Genomic DNA, 17,655 nt, shown 5'->3' on the forward strand with positions numbered 1-17,655 from the left:
GCAGGTTCTGAAAAGATTTACCAGGATGTTGCCAGGAATATAGAGTTTGAGATATAAAAATAGGCTGGATAGGCTGGGAAGCTTTTCTAATGATTAAGTCTGTGTTTGCAGCTCCAATCTTTAACCAAGGAGCTATCAATGCAAGTAACATCAGGAAAGGGCCTATCCTCCAGTTTCACGGAATTGCCTGGTGGAATCTTCAATTTCCAGGACAATTCCTTTGGAGTCTGCCATGACCCTGGAACCAGCTGGTCATCAGAAAATCCAGGCAATTATTCTCAAACTGACGGGAAGCAGAATTTTGGATTTATTGTAAAAAAGTAAAGATGCCAGAGTCTTACCAAATCATAGAGTTGCTTTCCCGTTCTAGCGAGAGATGATAACCTGAGGGCATACCATACCTCGGGTGAGGGGTGTGGATAAGAAGGAGAGTCCTTCACGGTAACCTTAGCTGTGGCAGGAATTCTGCCCGCACTATTGGCATCACTCTGTATCAACAAACCAGCCGTCCAGTCATCTTCACTCCCCGTCTACTCGATGTATAAAATGCCATCAAAGTTTCAACACAGTGATTTAAAAGTCACTGGTTCCACTGGGGATTGAACCCAGGACCTTCTGCGTGTAAAGCAGATGTGATAACCACTACACCATGAAACCATTCACATAAGCTTATAGTAATACTGATGCAATTCTGTATGTGGGAAAACACCCAAATAGCAGATGTATTTTCAGGGAATCCTTGCAAACCTGAGGGCACATGCACATTCATTCCTCGGCAATATCTGCAAATCAAATCAAACAACTGGTTATCCCTGCTAATACTGAATCATGTCAGCAACAACTTTAAACATTGTCCCACACACCCCACGCAAAGATACAAATGATCTGAAACACAGATCATCAATATTGATGCAAACCACAACCAAGTTTTTCAAATACTGACGCAATGTTGGCAATTTACTGACTTAATCAATTACCTTAAAACAAAGCTGAAGCATTTTGAATGATCCCCACATAGTTACTGACACTCACATTGAATACATTATAAATACAGACCCCCTTCCAAGAAGCCACTGCAGACACTAACACATTCCAGAAAAACTACTACTGTGTCTCACTTAGAAATTGACTGTAAATACTGGCATACCTGAAGTGACTTGCATCTTCTAATTTGTATTTAAAGGTAATTTTGGTCAGGAGTACTTCCCTGATAACTTCAGTCTACTAAGTCCAATCCCAAAAACACTTACTTTTGGATTGTTGAATCATAGAATCATGCAGTACAAAAGTGGCCCTTCAGCCCATTGAGTCAGCACAGACTAAACTACTTTAAATCTTCACTCCCACTTCCCATCTCTTGACTCGTGTTGAATGCTCTGACATTTCAAGTGCTCATCAATGCACCTTTTAAAGCTTGTGAGGTTTCCCTCGCTAACTACCTTCCAGTCAGTGCATTCCAGATTCCCACCACCTACTGGATGAAAACATTTACCTCAAACACCCTCCTGCCTTTCACCTTAAAATTATGCCACCTTGTTATTGACCCTTCAACTAAGGGAACAGCCGAAATCTATCTACCCTGTTCATGCCCCTCATAATTTTATATATGTCAATCAAGTCCCCTTTCAGCCTTCTCTGTTCCAAACCTAAGCCTGTCTAGCCTTTCTTTAAAGCTCATCCGAAAGAACATCCTGGTGATCTCCTATGCAAACCCTCCTGTACCATCTTTAGGGTCAATATAGTTAACACAATCATTTTACAGGTTATGTGCTCTCCAAGAATATGACCTTCCAACAACTACTCTGCCTAATTGTAATACACCTCAGCTATGCTATAATCATTGCAGCTATTTTAAGAATCCGGGATTTATCTCTCCAGAGTATATGCTTCTCATTTTTATTCTATCACGGGATGACAATTGCTCCTGACTAGATGACTCTTGAGAAGGTGATGGTGAGCTGTCTTCTTGAACCACCACAGTCCATGTGTTGTAAGCAGATCCGCAATGCTGCTGGGAGGGAACTCCAGGATTTTGACCCAATATATTTCCAAGTCAGTTTGCCATGTGGCTTGAAGGGGACTTGCAGGCGGTGGTGTTCTCATGTATCTGCTGCCCTCATCCTTCCAGATGTGCCAGATGTAATATTTTAAGGTGCTTTCTAAGGAGACTGAATGAATATCTGCACTTCATCTTTTAGATACTACACACTGCTGCTACTGAGCGATGGAGAGATCAAATGCTTCAGGATGTGGTGCAAATCAACTTGGCTGCTTTATCCTGATGGTGTCAAGCTTCTTGAGTGTTGTTGGATGATCCTCTCCTCCAGGTAAGCGGGCAGCATTCCATCACACTCCTTGTAGATATTGGACAGGCTTTGTGGAGTCAGGAGGTGAGTTACCCTCAGGGTGTTGACCGTGGGAAATGATGTGTTGAATGATAAGCGAAGATTGTTAGATTCTCTCTCTCTCTAACTGGAGATGGCATTGCCTGAAATTTCTGTAGTGTGAAAGTGTTTACGACTTTTCAATCCCTCCCCTTGGATGTTGCCCAGATCTTGCTATATTCAGATAGGGACTGCTTCAGTACCTGAGGAATAATCAATATTGAAGTGAATTGAACGAGCTTTATTATCACGTGTACTCAATAAGTACAATGAAAAGTTTATACATCACCACTTATCACACCATGTTATATACAAAGGAACATGGTACAGCTTCTTTAGTACAAGATCTTCAAAAATAGAGACATAAAATGTCCAGCATTGCAGAAATAAAAGTCCAGGACAGCAGTCTTCCAACCTATTCCATGCTGGCATTTAGCCTCCAGTCTGCACCAGGTCCTGGCTCCAAACCACACCAAGCTTCAGCTTGAAGATCACAAGGCTGCGAGATTGCTCCTGACTACCATGTCTGGCTGACAGGATGCCCAGGGAGGCTACTACACAGAGCAGGGAGGTTGGCACATCAGACTGGCAGGCTGCCACAGGAGGTCAACATGAAAGCTGGGAGGCCACCACAGGAGGCTGGAAGGCAACCACAGGAGCTGGGAGGCTGTCAAGTTAGCCTGGGAGGCCTCTAAGCCAGGCTGGGGGTCATTGTCGGAGTTCTGCAGTCATCGCCAGAGGCCTGGAATCACCAGTGGTGAGAGAGGAGAAGATTTTAAAAAACCAAGAGGAAACGAAAGAGAACAGGAATAGGCAGAGCAGACAAGCTCCAGCTGGAGTGTCCTACTCCACTGCCATCTTGGAACAGAAGTTCTGAAAATTGTGCAATCATCAATGAACATCCCCACTTATGATGGAGGAATAAGCTAAATTATTCCTCTCTGTGACATCACCAACACAAGGAAACCTAAATACATAAATGGAAAATGGGTCACTAACACCAGTGCTTCACCGGAGGCTCACTGATGATGTTACCTAGAATGGTGATGAAATGTATGGTGAGTCCAGTTCAGTTTCTGGTCAATGGTAACCCCAAGGATGTTGATGGTTGGGGATTTGGTGATGAATGTCGAAGGGCAATGGTTAGATTGTCTCTTTTTTTGAGATGGTCATTGTCTGCCATTTGTACAGCACAAAAGATTCTTGCCACTTGAAAACCCTTCCTGATGAAGGGCCTGAAATGTCGATTCTCCTGCTCTTCAGATGCTGCCTGACCTGCTGTACTTTTCCAGCACCATACTTTGATCTCCAGCATCTGCAGTCCTCACTTTCTCTCACTTGTGAGCCCAAGCCTGGATATTGTCCAGATATTTTTGCGATTGAATATGGACTTCTCTGGTGTCTGAGGAGTCGCGACTTGTGCTGGACATTGTGTAATCATCAGCAAACATCACCACTTCTGACCTTCTGATGGAGGGAAGGCCACAGATTAAATATGTTGGGCCTAGGACATTACCCTGAGGAATTCCTGCAGAGATATCCTGGAGCTGAGGTCACTGACCTCCAACAACCACAACCATCTTCCTATGTGCCATGTATGACTCCAACCAGTGGAGAGTTTGTCCCCTGATACCCATTGCTTCCAGTTCTTCAAGGGTTCCTTGATGCCATACTAGGTTGAATGCAACCCTGCTATCAAGGGCTATTGCTCTCACTTCACCTCTGGAATTCAGCTCTTTTGTCCCTTTTGAACCAAAGCTGTAATGTGTTCAGGAATGGACTGACTCTAGTTGAATGCAAACTGGGCATCACGGACCAGGTTATTGCTCAACAGGTGCTACTTGATAGCACTATTGACGACACCTTCCATCACTTACTAATGATGGAGAACAGACTGATGGGGCAGTAAAGAGTGGATTAGATTTGTCCTGCTTTTAGTGTACAGGACATCCCTGGGCAACTTGGTTGTCAGGTATATGCCAATGTTGCAACTCTACTGGAATAGGTTGGCTAGGGAAGCGACAAGTTACAGAGTCATTGACATGTATGGAAACAGACCCTTTGGTCCAACTCATCCATGTTGACTAGATAGCCTAAAATAATTTGCCTACATTTGGCCTATATCCCTCTAAACCTTTCCTATTCATATACACTGGAACTGTCAGAGCCTGTCTTTGCAGTATCTAGTGCCTCAAACCATTTCTTGATATCATATGGAGAGAATTGAATTTGTTGAAGACTGAAAGCTGGGGACCTCTGGCGGAGGCCAAGATGGATCATCAACTTCTGACTGAAGATTGCTGTAAGTGCTTCAGCCTTTGGTTTTGCAGTGATGCGTTGGACTCTTCCATCATTGAGGATTAGGATATTTGTGGAGACTCATCCTGAGTTGTTTAATTATCCACCACCATTCATGAGTGGATGTGGCACGCCAACAGAGTTTAGATCTGATCCTTTGGTTGTGGGATTATTTAGGTCTGGGAGAAAGTGAGGACTACAGATGCTGGAGATCACAGTCGAGAGTTTAGTGCTGGAAAAGCATGGCAGGTCAGGCAGTATCCGAGGAGGAGGGGAATCGACTTCATTACGGACTTCCTGATAAAGGACTTATGCCTGAAACATCGACTCTCCTGCTCCTTGGATGCTACCTGACTTGCTGTGCTTTTCCAGCATCACACTCTCGGATCATTTAGATCTGTCACTTGCTGCTTATGCTGTTTGGCATGCAACTTGTCCTGTTTGGTAGCTTCACAGGTTGACATCTCATTTATGGGTATGTTTGGTCCAGCTCTGGCATGCCTTTCTGCAATCTCCATTGAATTAGCGTTGATCCCCTTGCTTGATGGTAATGGTTCAGTGGGGGGTATCCCATGTCATGAGGTTACCGATTGTACTGGATAAAATTCTGCTGCTGTTGATGGCCCATAATGCCTCATGGATGTCCAGTCTTGAATTGCTAGATCTGTCCAAAGTCTATCACACTTAGCACAGTGACAGTGTCACATAACATAGAGTGATACTAAGTAGATCCTTCAGTCCAACTCATCCATATCAACCAGATTTTTCAAACTAAACAGTCCCATTTGCCCGTATTTGGCCATATCCCTCTCTATCTTTCTTATTCATGTATCTATCCAAATGTCTTTTACATGTTGTAACAATACCTGCAACTACCACTTCTTCTGGCTGTACACTCCACATATACACCACCTCTGTGTAAAAATGTTGCCTCTCAGGTCCATTTTAAAACTTTCCCTGTCCCCTTAAACTATGCCCTCTAGTTTTGAATTCCCCTAGCCTAGGAAACAGACCTTTGTGAAAAGTGGCCTCACCAATGTCATAACATGACATCCCAATTCCTCTATGCAATGCTCTGACCAATGAAGGCAACCATGCCAAACGCCACCTTTACCCCTCTGTATACCTGTAATGCCACTTTCAAGGAACCATGTACCTTAACCTCTAGGTCTGTTTGACAACATTAAGGCATGGTGGCACAGTGGCTAGCACTGCTGCCTCAGTGCGCCAGTAGACCTGGGTTCAATTCCTGCCTCAGGCAACTGTCTGTGCGGAGTTTGCACATTCTCCCTGTGTCTGTATGGGTTTGCTCTGGCTTCCTCCCACAGTCCAAAAATGTGCAGGTTAATTAGATTGGCCATGCTAAATTGTCTGTAGTGTTAGGTGTAGGGGAATGGGTCTGGGTTGGTTGCTGTTTGAAGGGTTGGTGTGGATTTGTTGGGCCAAACGGCCTGTTTCCACACTGTAAGTAATCTATAAGTCCTGCCCTAGTTTTTCTTACAAAAATGTAACACCTTGCATTTATCTAAATTAAACTCCATCTGTCACTCAGGCAAAAGTGAGGACTGCAGATGCTGGAGATCAGAGTTGAAGTGTGGTGGTGGAAAAGCACAGCAGGTCAGGCAGCATCTGAGGAGCCAGAAAATTGACGTTTCAGGCAAAAGCCCTTCATCAGCTTATTCCTGATGATGGGCTTTTGCCTGAAGCATCACTTTTCCTTCTCCTTGGATCCAGCACCGCACTTTCGACTCCTCAGCCCATTGGCCCAGCTGATCAAGATTACACAATGGAAGGTATTCTCGATGTGAAGGTAGGACTTTAGTTTCCACAATGACTGTACAGTGGTCATTCTTAATAATACTCTCATTTCATAAATCACTAAAAACTAACATGCAGGTGAAACAAGGCACCTTCATCGCAAGTGAAACAAGGCACCTTCATCACAGGTGAAGGAGTACAGGAGTGAAGTTTTGCTGTGATTATGGAGAGACTTGGTGAGACTTGACATTGGGACAGTAGAGATTCTGTATTACAAATTCAGTGCCGCCCCTACTTTGATGGAGTAGAACATTGAGAAATATTAGGTTGTCCATTTGGCAGGAAGTGAAATGTAAGTCTTCCGAATTGAATCATACTGATCTTGAAATGTTAATGATGTTTCTGTCTTCACAAATGCTGTGAGACTTGCTGAGTTTCTCCAGCACTGGGCCAAGGAGACCTAGGGGAGTAGGTGCATTGTTCCTTGAAAGTAGACTTGCAGATAGACAACATGGTGAAGAAGGTGCTTGGCATGCTTACCTTCACTGGTCAGCGCATTGAGTATTAGAGTTGGGATGTCATGTTCTGGCTGTGCAGGACATTGGTTATGCCACTTTTCTGTATATGAATACAGAATACAGTATTCAATTCTGGTCTCCCGATTGGAAACTTTCAGCTATAGGGCAAGGCTGAATAAGTTGATTCCTTTTGTTCTGAAGCATCTTTGAGTGAGGGTTGACCTTATTGACGTTTATGAAATCATGAGGGGCATGGATAGGGTGAATTGCCAAGGTCTTTTTCCCAGGTAGGGGAGTCCAAAACCAGAAGGCTTATGCTTAAGGTGAAAGATTTAAAAGAGAACTGAGGGGTAACTTCTTCATGTGGTGAAGTATATGGAATGAACAGCCAGAAGTGATTGAGGCAGGTACAATTGCATAATTTAAAAGACATTAGGATAGGTACATGAATAAGAAGGGCTTAGAGGAACATGGGCCAAATGTTGGCAAATGGGACTAAATCAGTTTGGGATATCTGGTCAATCTAGACAAGTTGGACCAAAGGGTCTGTATTTGTGCTTTATAATTATATGACACTTTCTATTTTTACCCTTTCGTAAAGTTCCTTTCCTAAAGAACATTAGTGACGAGATGGTGTTTACAACAATTGACAATGGTTGCATGGTCACTGTTACTGAGACTAGGTTTAATTACAGATTTTATTGAATTTAAATTGGCATTCAAGTCCTCCACCCAGTGTATATCCTGTGACCTTGCCATTGTCAGTGCTTCCTCAAAGTGTTTTTCAACATGCCTCAGTACCAATTCATCAGTTGAGGGAGGGGTGTAAATAGGAGTCAGCAGATTTCCTTGCCCATGTTTGACCTGATGCGAGGATATTTCAAGGGAGCCTAAGTCAATGTTGAGGTCTTCCTGAACAACAGAATGCCACTGTATTGGAGTCTCTGTCATGCTTGGACAAGACATAACCACGGATGGTGATGGTCTTGTCTGGGACATGGGTCTGTAAGGTATGATTCCATGGGTATGACTGTATCAGGTTGTAGCTTGATTCATCTGTGGCTCAGCTCTCCAAACTTTGGCATCAGCTTCAAGATGTTGTCAACAGGGGTGCATATGCTACTGTCATTTCCATTGCCTCAGTCAATTCCAAATGGTCAGTCAGTTTCATTCCTTTCTATTGTTCTTTACAGAAGGAAATCTGCTATCCTTACACTTTCTGGCCTACATGTGACTCCAGACTCACCTTGCATTTCTGACTTTTAACTGCTCTTTGAAATGGCCGAGCAAGCCAATCAATTCACAGCATCAAATGGTGGTGACACCTACATTCCATGAAAGAATAAAATATGTGATCCTAAGGTATGGTAAGCAATATTTCCCTTTAGTGTAGAATTATAGAGTTAGACAGTACATAGGAGACCCTTCACCCTATCAAGTCTGCACTGCCAAAGCTACACTCATCCCACCTTCCAGCACAAGACCAATAGCCTTGAATATTATGACATTTCAAGTGCTCATCTAAACACTTCTTAAAAATTGTGAGGTTCCCACCTGAACTTCTCCCCCAGGCAGTGCATTCCAGACTCCACCACCCTCTTCTTGAAAACATTTCCTCAAATACTCTAAACCTCAAGCCTTTCATCTTAAAATTATTATTGTTATTGACCCTTACTTTCTATTCACCTTGTCCATGTCCTTCATAATCTTATACATCTCAATTGGGTCCCTCCTCAGCCTTCTTTCCTCTAAAGAAAACAACCTGAGCTTATCCAGCCTCTCTTCTTATCTAAAGTGCTCCATCTAGAGCAACATCCTGGTGAGTCTCTTCTGCACATCCCTCCTACAGTGTGGAGACCAGACCTGTACACAGTTATGGTACGGTATGGTAAGCAATATTTCCCTGATAAAGGCAAGTCTTCCGTGTGTCCTCTTAACAAACTTCTAACCTGCCCTGTCACCCTTAGAGATTTAGTCTAGAGACATACAGCACAGAAATACCTCATGGATTTTGTTGACACATACACCAAGATCTTTAGGTTTATCTAAGCTCCCTAGTGTCTTGCCATTTATTGAGTTTCCCTTGTCTTGTTCCTTCTTCCAAAGGGGATCATCTCACAATTACCAGGGTTAAAATGCATCAGCCACTGATCTGCCCAATCTGTTTATATTCTCCAGTACCCCAAGACCTCCTTCCTCACTGTCAACCACATAGCCAAACTTCCTTATCATCCACCCCCAACACTCTCACCTACATCTTTTCTATGTATCACAAACAATAAAGTACTCAACACTGACCCCTGTGATACACCACTGGTCATTGGCCTCCAGTCACACAAACAGCCTTCTACCACCACCTCTGTCTCTAATCCAATTTCGGGTAAAACTTGCAAAGTTACCCTGGATCCCATGTACTTTTACCTCCTTTATCAGTCTTCCATGTGGGGCCTTGCAAAAGTCTTTGCTGAAATCCACATATTCAACTACATTATCCTCATCTACACATTTGGTCACCTCTTTGAAAAATTTAACCAGATTTGTTAGGCATGACTTCCCTTCTGACAAAGCTCTGCCAACTATTCCTGATCTTACTTCTCTAAATAAATTGTCTCCTTCACAATTTTCTCCACAGTTCTCCACCCCTAATGGTTGCACGTCAGTACTCGTAGGTAACCATACCTGAATGCATTGGTTTTTTTTTCACAAGTTTTGAGAAGAAGCTCTGTAATATCGTAATCCTTGAAATGTGTAGGTGTAATTATTTACATTGTTTTATATGATCATTTGGTTTTGTGCCATTATTTACAGTGGAGCTCCAGGGAGTATGTGGGTGCATACATGAAATTTTTGTGGATGTTTATAGAAGGTTTTTGTCAGTGCATCTTTGTTTACAATGCATTTCTGTTAATGCCAGTATTTACATTATGATTCTGGGATTATGTTGGTATATACTTCAAGGTTTTTGAGTGTGTCAGTATTTACAATTTATTTCGATTTGTGCCAGTATTTATATGCCGGTTGGACTTACTGTATGTGGATAGTTATAACTACTTTCTTTGAATTTGTCAGTATTTACAATGTATTTCTATTTGTGCCAGTATTTACAGAAGGAATTTGGGAGCATGTTGTTATTTACAAAATCTTTTTTTGAGTGTTCAGTATTTACAGGAAGGATCGGCAAGTGTCAGTATTTATAGAATTGTTAAAACAATCAAGTGATTTTAACAGGACATTGATTGCCATCACTGTGTTAGTATTTGAAGACATGTCCAGGTTTCTGTCAGTCTTACTAGCCTGTGTTTAAGAGGATTTGGGTCTTTGTATTGAGTGCCTGGAGAGTCGGCAGACATTGTTTCACACATTAATGTAAGTGTCTAAGAGCTGTTATGATCTGCAGGCAAGGCTGAGAAATAAAACCTATTTATCACAACTGCCCATGATAATGTGAGGATCCGCAGGTGGCTCCTAGAAAATATGTTCATTGATAGTGAGCTTTCTCACACACAGAAAAAACTAACAAGCAAACTGGGAACTGATTTCATGGTTATCACATTGGCTTTACTCACAGCAAAGTCCAGGGTTCAGTACCCAATGAAACTAGTTACTTCATAAGGGTTACTAAAAGATATTTGAAACACCCAGCAGGTTGTTAAAGGTACAGACTTAGTTTGAATCAAGGCATGATATTAGGGAAGGGTGGAAAATAGTTGAGGTTGAATAAGATATAGAGACCATAAAATGGAGGAGCAGAATTAGGTCATTCAGCCCATCGAGTCTGCACCATCATTCAATCACGGCTGATATATTTCTGAATCCCATTCTCCTGCTTTTTCCTCATAACTCTTGATGCTCTTACTAATCAAGAACCTCTCTGTCTTAAAAAGACACTCAATGATTTGGCCTCCAGAGTCTTCTTGTCAATGAGTTCCACGATTAACCACCTGTTGGCTGAAGAAATTCCTCATCTCACTTTTAAAAGGTCATCTTTTTTCTTTGATGCTGTACCCGACTTGTGAAAACATCTTCGCCACGTCCACTCTATCCAGACCTCTTAGTATTCTGTAAGTTTAAATGAGATCCTGCCTCGTCCTTCTCAACTCCATCGTGTACAGACCCAGAGTTCTCGACTGCTCCTCATATGACAAACTCTCCATCTGTAGAATCATTCCTGCAAATCTCCTCTGGGCCCCCTTCATCACCAGCACACCCTTCCTTAGATAAGGAGCCCAAAGCTGCTCACAATCATCCAAATGCTGTCTGACCAGAGCCTTATATAGCCTCAGCAGGACATCTCTGCTCCAGTATTCTAGCCCAATTGAAACAAATGCTAGCATTGCATTAGCCTTCCTAACTGTCACTGAATCTGCATGTTAACTTTGAGAGAATCCTGAACTAGGACACAAAGTAGGGCTCCTGAGCCAGATCTCGCCAGCTTTTTTTCCTTCTTTTCTCGCTTTCTTTCCTTTTTATTAAGCTTTTATTTCCTCTCTACTTACCTTAGGGAGACAACTCAGTTGTGGAGGCAGCAGTGACAATAACTGGGGGCCCAGAGTGGCACCAAAGTGGGTGTTGCAGCTACTGAGCCCAGATGGTGGTCAGCAGCATGACAGCAGTGCGGGGTTTGAGAGATTGAGTCCCATGCAGGAGGGAGCGAATGGCGGTTGGCAATGAGATCGTAGTGCAGAGATTGAGCAGAGTAAGAGGAATGCCCAGTGTGGAGTGACTGCAGGCCCATGGCTAAAGAATGACTGTAACTTGGAACTTCTAACTTTATTTCTTATTTACTACTTTATGAGAGGAACTGTAATGTTGAACTTTTACTTTATTTCTTTATTTTTCAACTTTTTAACCTAAGATTTTGTCTGTAGGTACTTCGTACATAGATGGCACTATGAATGGTGACATTGTAAACTTTTCACCAATTTTCTGTATCCCCATATTTGAGTACACATGACAATAAAACCTAATTCGAAATTCCAAGTCCCTTTGTGCTCCAGATTTATGAAGTTTTTCCCCGTTCAGAAAATAGCCTATACCTCTATTCTTCCTCCAAAAGAGCATAACCTCATACTTTCCCACATTGTATTCGATCTGCCACTTCTTTGCCCACTCTCCGAGCATGTTGAAATCCTCCTGCAGTCTCCCCATTTCCTCAACACCAACTGCCCCTCCACATATCACCTGCAAATTTAGCAACAATGCCCTCAGTTTCTTCATCTAGAGCGTTAACGCATAATGTATAGTTGTGGTCCCAACACTGACCCCTACGAAACTCCACTAGTCACTGGCTGCCATCTTTATCACCATTCACTGTCTTCTGCGAGACAGCCAATCCTCCAGCCATGTCAATACCTTGCCCATGACACCACAGACTCTTATCTTATATAGCAGCCTCTTGTGCAGCATCTCAGCAATGCCTTCTGAAATTTCAAATATACCACAACGGGCGACATGGTGGCTCAGTAGTTAGCACTGCAGCCTCACAGCACCAGGGACCCAGGTTTGATTCTAGACTTGGGTGACTGTCTGCGTGGAGTTTGCACATTCTCCCTGTGTCTGCATGGGTTTCCTCAGGTGCTCTGGTTTCCTCCCACAGTCCAAAGATGTGCAGGTCATGTTAGTTAGCCATGCGAAATTGCCCATAGTGTTAGGTGCATTAGTCAGAGGGAAATAGATCTGGGTGGGGTTACTCTTCAGAGGGTCGGTGTGGATTTGTTGGGCCGAAGGGCCTGTTTCCACACTGTAGGAAATCTAATCTAATCCACTGGCTCTCCCTTGTCTAACTTGTTTGTTAACTCCTCAAAGAATTCCAACTGATTTGTTAGGCATTACATCTCCTTGACAAAGTCACGTTGACTCAGCCCTATTTTACCATGCAGTTCCAAGTACTTTTATAACAGACGCTAAAATTTTAATCAAGACCAAGGTTAGCCTAACCAGCCCATAGTTTCCTGCCTCCCTCTCTTCTTCAATGAGGTGTTCCATCAGCCATTTTCCAGTGCTCTGGGGCCCTCCCTGACTCCAGTGATTCCTGAAAGATTACCACCAATGCCTGAAAAAAACAGAGATATTAGTCTCCACAAGCAAAATGGGAAGGTGCAAGAATAATAGAGGCTGGAAAAGTTAGCAAATTAGTCAGCATCTGTGGACAAAATAACCCTACAGGCCGATAACCTTTCTTAAGAACCCCTACAGATGTGGTGGTGGTGGTGGTGGGAGAGGAATATCCAAGGAGAGGGGTTGAGAACACAAGACAATAAGTTGTAAGAGCAGAATCGGCCACACAGTCTGCTCTGCCATTCAATGAGATCGAGGTTGATCTGATCATTCTCAACTCCACTTTTCTGCCTTTTCCCCATAACCTTGACTTCCTTTCAGATTAAAAAAATCTGTCTATCCAACCCTGAGCATACTTAACAATCAAGCTCAACAGCCCTCTGTGGTAAAAATTTCCACAGAGTCACTATTCTTTGAGAAAATAAATTCCTCATCTGTTTTAAATATGCAACCCCTTAACCAGAGATAATACTCTCTGGTCCTAGCCGATTTATCCGATTGCTCCATTTATAATTCTGAAGAAGGGTCACTGAACTTGAAATGCCAACTCTGGTTTTCCTTCACAGACAGGGGCTGCATTGTAGCTTGGTGGTTAACACTGCGACCTCACAGCACCAGAGACCTGTGTTTGATTCTACCCTCGGGTGACTGCCTGCAACCCGATAGTTTGCAGAGAGAGTTTCCTCTGGATTCTTCCCATAGTCCAAAGATGTGCAGGTTAGGTGGATTGACCGTGGGAAATGCAAGGTCATACGGATAGGGTACAATGCTCTTCAGGGGGTCAGTATGGACACGATGGGCCAAATGGTCTTCTTCCATGCTGTAGGGATTTTATGCTAAGAGATGTGCTAAATTTCTCCAATAATTTCTGCTTTTGTTTTCTCCATTTATAGGCCTCTGTTTATTTGCTTTTTAAAAAATTCACTCTTGGGACTTGGACATCACCAGCAGGGACAGCATTTCTTATCCATCCCTAGTTGCCCTCAAGGTGCCTTCTTCAACTGCTGCAGTCCACGTGCTGTAGGCAGACAATTCTGTTGGGGGAATTTTGATCCAGAGACAGTGAAGGAACAGTGGCACATTTTCAAGTTAGAATAGTCAGTGGCTTGGAGGAGAATTTGTAGGTGTTGGTGTTCCCGTGTATCTGCTGCCCTTTCATTGTAGCTGCTAGAGCTTGAAGGCTTGGAAGATGCTGTCAAAAGAACCTTGGGGAGTTGCTGTACAGCATCACTAATACCACAGAATGCCTTCTTCCAGTCCTTTCACAGTGATCTCCTACTCCCACTGATTCCTTAACCTAATGCTTTTTCCTTCTGCTGGATTCCCTTTTACTTTCTGATTCCTCACCGTTCACATATGGGTGTTGGGGGAATGGGCTTGGTGTGGACAAAATAATGGGGGCTGAAAATATGTTGCTGGAAAAGCGCAGCAGGTCAGGCAGCATCCAGGGAACAGGAGAATCGACATTTCGGGCATAAGCCCTTCTTCAGGAAACAAAATAATGGTTAGCATGGTGGCTCAGTGGTTTGCATTGCAGCCTCACAGCACCAGGGACCTGGGTTTGACTCCAGCCTCGGGTAACCGTCTGTGTAGAGTTTGTACATTCTCCCTGTGTCTGTGTGGGTTTCCTCAGGGTGCTCTGGTTTCCTCCCACAATCCAAAGGTCAGGTGGATTGGGCATGCTAAATTGCCCATAGTTTAATAGTACTTGTTTGTCCAAATGGCCTCTTTGCGCACTATTGGGAATCTAATCTAAATGTCCCGTGAACAATTTAAGAGATTTGCAACTTTACTTGGATTTCCGCCGTCTAATGGACCTTTGGCGAATTTCTGCATTTTGAGAGTTGCGGTTGCACTCCAAACCTCTCTGGGGTGTTTCTCCCCTGCAAGCCGATTCCTCCGCCTCCCACTAGGGGCGATACTAGCCAGCCAGGTGTTATGCACGCAACCGCCCGCTAGGGGGAAGGAGTCAGCGCTGCCCGGGTAATCCCGGATGAACCAATCAGAAGGCAGAGCAGGCCGCCGAACCGGCCAATCATGTACTAACATGGGTGCGACCCAAGACCGCTCCGCCCAAATTAAGCGGCCCACCTCCTCATCGCCAGCCGACAACAATAAACAATACGGAGTAAACCAGTGGAAAACTCCTCATGAAACAATACCAACAATTTCAACCTCTACTTTGCGCCAGCTAACCAACCGACTGAGTGATTACGATTTACCGAAAATAAAAACCTATCCGAACGGATGACCCCGCCATCGACTAACGTCCTACTGAGACTATAACTGCCGTCAATAATGGCGGACGGCAGAAATGGGCAGGGCCACGCAAGGGGCGGGGCCGCAGCGGTGCTTCCTAATTGGTTCCCACGAAACAAAAACAGACCCGCCTCCCTCCTGTTTTGTGTCCCTGATTGAAGTGGACCGCGTCCAATCAGAATGAAGACTAACCCATATCCCCGCCCACTCTTCCGGAGTAACAGATGGATTGACCAATGCAGCGACGGGGGTGGTAACCTATGATGGACGGCTCGTCCAGCCAACCGAAACGGGGTTCCGACGCTGTCGATCCGCCCATGAATGATCGACGTGCGGATTGACCAATAGAACAACGGCAAACGGTGTTTCCCAGCAGACCGCCCAATCGAAGTGGGGAGGAGGCGGGAGGACCGAGTTCGCTATCTCACCCCGGGCTGGTGCGGGCGCTCGAGCTCGAGAATCCGTTTGTGCGCGTGCACGTTCGCTTGCCTGCTGCTGAGAGAGACACACACATAAGAGAAAGGGTTTTTAAACGTGGCTGACGAGAGGTAAATTCTTACGGCTGCTTGAATTGTTCTGCGGTAGAGGGTGTTTTGGGAAGGTTAGGTTATGACCATGTTTAATATTATTCTTTCCTAATTGAGGTTGTTCCCATCCCCCTCCTCAGTATTGTTGCTCATTATAGATTAAATTATCCCCGCACCCCCCCCCCCCCCCCCCCCCCCCCCCCCCCCCCCCAGCCATTTTCAAGTTCTTTGGGATTCTTCCTGACTTCAGTAATTCCTGAAAGATCACCATCAATGCCTAGGCAATCTCTTCAGCTGTTTCCTTCAGAAACCTGGTCAACCATCCGGCCTGGCTATTTTATTTCCACTTCAGCCCTTCAAACTTCCCCAGCACCACCCCCTTAGCCACGACAGCCACTGGTGTCTTGCACTGTGAAGACTGATGCAAAGTACATATTCAGGTCTTCTGTCATATCTTTGTTTCCCATTACTATTTCTAGAGGCCCAATTTCCATTAATTTTCCAGCGGCCCAATGTCCATTCTTGCCTCTCTTGTGTATATATATCTCAAAAAAACCATCTTTTATATTATTAGCTAGGTTATCTCCGTATTTCATCTACCCCCTACTCCCTGTTATTGCTTTTTTTTAGTTGTCCTATGCTAGTTTCTAAAGACTTCCCATTAATCTTTACCATACTGTATGCTTTTTTTGCCTTCATGTTGTTCTTGACTTTCCTTGTCAATCATGGTTGCCCTGACATCACCTTAATATGTTTCTTTGACCTGGGATGAATTTCTGCTGGCCTCCCAAATTACACCCAGAAATTCTTACCATTGCTGCTCCAATGTCTTCCTTGCTAGGCTCCCCTTCCACTCAACTCTAGCCAGCTCCTCCCTCACGTCATGGAGTCATAGAAATGTGCAGCACAGAAACAGACCCTTCGGTTCAACTCTCCCATGCCGATCAGATCTCCTAAATTAATCTGATTCCATTTGGCAGCACTTGGCCCATATTCCTTTAAACACTCCTGTACATTTACCCATCCAGATGCCTTTAAATGTTTTAATTGTACCAGTGTCCTCACTTCCTTTGGCAGCTCATTCCATATAAGTACCACCCTTTGTGTGAAAAGGTTGTCATTGGGTTCCTTTTGAATCTTTCCCCTCTCACCCTAAACCTATGTCCTGTAGTTTTGGACTTCCCACCCCAGGGAAAAGACCTTGTTGATTTAGCCTATCCATGTTCCTCATAAATTTTATAAACCTCTAAGGTCACCATTCAACCGCCGATGCTCCAGTGAAAACAGCCCCATCTTATTCAGCCTCTCCCTATAGCTCAAACCCTCTAACCCTGGCACCATCGTTGTAAATCTTTTCTGAATGCTTTCAAGTTTCACAACATCTTTCTGAGAGCAGGTAGAACAGATTTGCGCACACAATCCCAGAAGTGGCCTAACCAATATCCAGTACAGCCGCAACATGACCTCCCAACTCCTATACTCAATGCTGTGAACAATAAGGAAAAGCATACTAAACACTATCCTATCTATCCTATCAGACTCCCCTGCCACTCCTCAGCCCATTGGCCAATCTGATCAAAGTCCTGTTGCACTCTGATTTAATCTTCTTCACTGATCACTACATCTCCAATTTTGGTGTCAACTTCAAACTTATTAACTGTACCTCTTATGCTCGCATCCAAATCATTTATATAAATGACAAAAAGTAGAGGACCCAGCACCGATCCTTGTGGCACTCCACTGGTCACAGGCCTCCAGTCTGAAAAACAACTCTCCACCACCACCCTCTGTCTTCTACCTTTGAGCCAGTTCTGTATCCAAGTGGCTAGTTCTCCCTGTATTCCATGAGATCTA

The 17,655-nt window shown here is 44.0% G+C and overlaps 1 protein-coding gene and 1 non-coding gene across 3 annotated transcripts in view; one reads left to right on the forward strand and one right to left on the reverse strand.

Annotated features, from left to right (window-relative positions):
• Positions 1–584: 584 nt before the first annotated feature.
• trnav-uac lies at positions 585–657 on the reverse strand. The gene has a single exon. It is a non-coding gene; the product is annotated as a tRNA-Val (tRNA).
• Positions 658–15,701: 15,044 nt separating this feature from the next.
• The window catches only part of LOC122550271 (polyadenylate-binding protein-interacting protein 2-like), a 132,582-nt gene continuing 130,628 nt past the window's right edge, over positions 15,702–17,655 (forward strand). For both annotated transcript variants that reach the window (XM_043691041.1, XM_043691158.1), the window contains exon 1: positions 15,702–15,822. The gene's annotated coding sequence lies outside the window, so the exon portion shown is untranslated. The remainder of the gene's footprint in view (positions 15,823–17,655) is intronic.

The sequence above is a fragment of the Chiloscyllium plagiosum genome, chromosome 1 (assembly GCF_004010195.1).
Source record: "Chiloscyllium plagiosum isolate BGI_BamShark_2017 chromosome 1, ASM401019v2, whole genome shotgun sequence".
Lineage (NCBI taxonomy): Eukaryota > Metazoa > Chordata > Chondrichthyes > Orectolobiformes > Hemiscylliidae > Chiloscyllium > Chiloscyllium plagiosum.